This window comes from Nicotiana tabacum, chromosome 5 (assembly GCF_000715075.1).
Source record: "Nicotiana tabacum cultivar K326 chromosome 5, ASM71507v2, whole genome shotgun sequence".
NCBI classification, from domain to species: Eukaryota; Viridiplantae; Streptophyta; class Magnoliopsida; order Solanales; family Solanaceae; genus Nicotiana; species Nicotiana tabacum.
In genome coordinates, this window is record NC_134084.1 from 103295385 (window position 1) to 103298667 (window position 3283).

General features: G+C 36.4%; 1 pseudogene; it reads left to right on the forward strand.

Moving 5' to 3' along the window:
* Window positions 1–303: 303 nt before the first annotated feature.
* On the forward strand, window positions 304–2756 carry LOC107783908 (protein DETOXIFICATION 21-like; annotated as a pseudogene).
* The last annotated feature ends 527 nt before the right edge of the window (window positions 2757–3283 follow it).

Here is a 3283-nt window from a genome sequence, read left to right on the forward strand (position 1 = left end):
CAGATGATTAATCGAGATTGATTCCTGGCAAATTTCAAATGTCCAATATATAATGTTTCATATTTGAAAGAATTTCAATTTCAATCCAATTGTATTCCTCAAAATTTACATTCCATATATTACTTGTAAAGATCAAAAGGCAGAGGATACTAGCAAGGCATACTTACTAGTATTTGACAGATTTATTGATATGCATATCTACTTTCTTCATTTAAAAAGTATTCCATTTTGTTTACATTCACTGTGTATATGATTTTTCTGCATTATATTGCAGAAAAAAAAAAAGACTTGGTGAGTTAAGAAATGGCAGCTGATATCAGTGAGAAGTTGTTGAGTGATAAGGAAGTGAATTTGAAGGACAAGTTATGGGACGAGACGAAGAAAATGTGGGTGATTGCAGCTCCGGCCATGTTTACAAAATTTTCGACGTTTGGAGTAACTGTTATTAGCCACTCCTTTGTTGGTCGTGTTGGATCTAATGAACTTTAGTCAGTACTGTCCTCCTCAGATTTGGCAATGGCATTCTGGTACTTTTGCTATCTTCTCTAACATCTATTGCCCAATATTACATTGAAATGTATAATAATCATGATTTATATTTGTGTTTGTTGAGTGACAAAACTTAAGAATTTTTGTACTTGCAGATGGGAATGGCGAGTGGATTAGAAACTTTATGTGGACAGTCTTATGGTGCTAAACAATATCATATGCTTGGATTATATCTCCAAAGATCTTGGATTGTATTAACCGTAGCCACGACTCTTCTTTTACCACTCTATATCTTCACCACACCGATCCTAAGAGCTTTAGGCCAGAAAGAAGAGATAGCTAAAGAGGCCGGACTCATTTCTTTATGGTTAATACCGGTTACTTATTCCTTTGTTGCATCATATACATGTCAAATGTTCTTACAAGCACAGAGTAAGAATAAGATTATTACATACTTGGCAGCTTGTACCTTAGCGATCCATATTTCCCTCTCGTGGCTTTAATTTTAACCATGAAGTTTAAGTTTGGAATTATTGGTGCTATGATATCTACAATTGTGGCATACTGGCGTCCTAATGTTGGTCAGCTAATGTTTGTAATATGTGGAGGATGCAAAGAAACATGGAAAGGTTTTTCATCTTTGGCTTTTAAGGATCTTTGGCCAGTAGTCAAACTCTCTTTGTCTTCGGGTGCCATGCTTTGGTGAGACGTATTCGATCACTTCATACCCTCTAAATTTGAATATTTCATGAAATATTGCATATCTAAACCTGAAAAGTTTGAACTTTTTGAGTGTATAATTGGCTTTTTTTTGGCAGCCTTGAATTCTGGTACAACAGTATACTAGTTCTTCTTACAGGAAATTTGAAAAATGCTATGGATCAGATTCAGATTGATGCTCTTTCTATATGGTAATCTTCTTATATTCCTTTCGCATTTCATTTATACTCCTTTCTCCTATTAAGCAAGCTGAGGTTTTGCACCCCTCTTTTGCAGCCTTAACATCAATGGTTGGGAAATGATGATATCTCTTGGTTTCTTAGCTGCAGCATGGTAATGTGATCATACTTGTTAATCCTCTTAAGTTATCTTTAGATTCTTCTTTATTGAGTATTTCTCTAATTTCATGTTCACAAACTTCAAGTGTACGAGTGTCAAATGAGCTGGGAAGAGGGAGCGCGAAAGCAGCAAGATTTTCAATCTTGATCACAGCAACAACATCATTTGTTATTGGTTTCATTCTGTTTCTATTCTTTCTCTTCTTGCGGGGACGGCTAGCTTACTTATTCACGGACAGTCAAGACGTGGCTAAAGAAGTCGAACAATTGTCTCCTCTATTAGCATTTTCCATACTTATGAACAGTGTTCAACCAGTTCTTTCTGGTGAGACTTCATTTCTTTGATTCAAATTCTAATCTTATGAAAAGCATTTTCAAGATTTGTATAAAAAGTTTTAAGATTTCTTGATAAAGGTGTTGCTGTTGGAGCTGGTTGGCAGAGTATTGTAGCCTATGTTAACATAGGCTGCTATTACTTGGTAGGAATTCCAGTTGGAGTTGTGCTTGGTTATGTTTTTAAACTGCAAGTTAAGGCGAGTTCTACCATTTCTTTTTCTTCTCTCTCTAGAAAAAGTCTGGTAGGGTTTATTTCTACGATAGCTAGTGGCAATGTTGTGTTTTACTATTCCTCTTTTCAGTGCCGGACTTATTTACTAGTTATCGCTTTTGCTTTGCATCTTTTTTCTGAATTTCATGTTGTTCCTATGATTTCTGTGGTGATACTGATATCGTCTCCTTTTATCTTTTTATCTTCTTGAGCCGAGGGTCTTTCGGAAACAGTCACTCTACTCCTTCGGGGTAGGGGTAAGGCCTGCGTATATACTAACCTTCCCAGACCCCACAAGTGGGATTTTACTGAATTGTTGTTGTTGTTGTTGTTCCGTAGAAAAAATCTTTTTTCTTGTTACTAAATGACTTACCCTTTTGGAAAATGTCATAGGGTGTTTGGGTTGGAATGATATTTGGTACACTGGTCCAGACTATTGTACTACTTATAATCACTTTGAAAACTGATTAGGATAAACAGGTACTATATTATCATCTTCATTTTATTTTGAGCTGTGGATTTATTACCTTGGAACAATATATCATAATGAAACAATTTCTCACCCATTATTAAAATATTGTGTGCAGGTTTTACTTGCTCAGCAAAGAGTGAAGAGGTGGCTTGTAGAAGCCGAAACTAATGCTGATTCACAAATTGCTTGAAATTGAAAAATTCCTATGTTTTTTTTAATCATGTAATTTCATTGGATTACAATAATGAGATGAACCATTAGAGAGATGTAAATCAGTAACTTGAAGTTTAGTAGTATGAGAAGATCTTGGAAACAACAGCAACTCTTAAATCTTAATTTGCTATGACTAAATACTGTATCACGTGATAGTCGTCGCATCTATTATCTATGTTAAGGGTGTATTGTGGGCCGGGGCGCGTGCCAAATGGGCCGGTCTCTAGTGGTGTAAAAGCCCATAGCGGGCCGGTCCTGACCAAATAGCCCGTGAGCCCGGGACCGTTTAGCCCGGGATCGGCAAGCGGGACTGGGCCGGTTCAACCGGGCCAAACGGGCCCCAACAGCTATTTTTTAAAAAAAAAAATTAAAAAGGGCCAACGGTCAGATTTTTAAAATCTAGCCGTTGGCCTTCAATTTTCAGCCGTTTGGAACTTTAAAAAATAGTCATTTGGCCCCAAACTTTTTATAATTACACTTTTTTCATATTCTCAACTATAAATA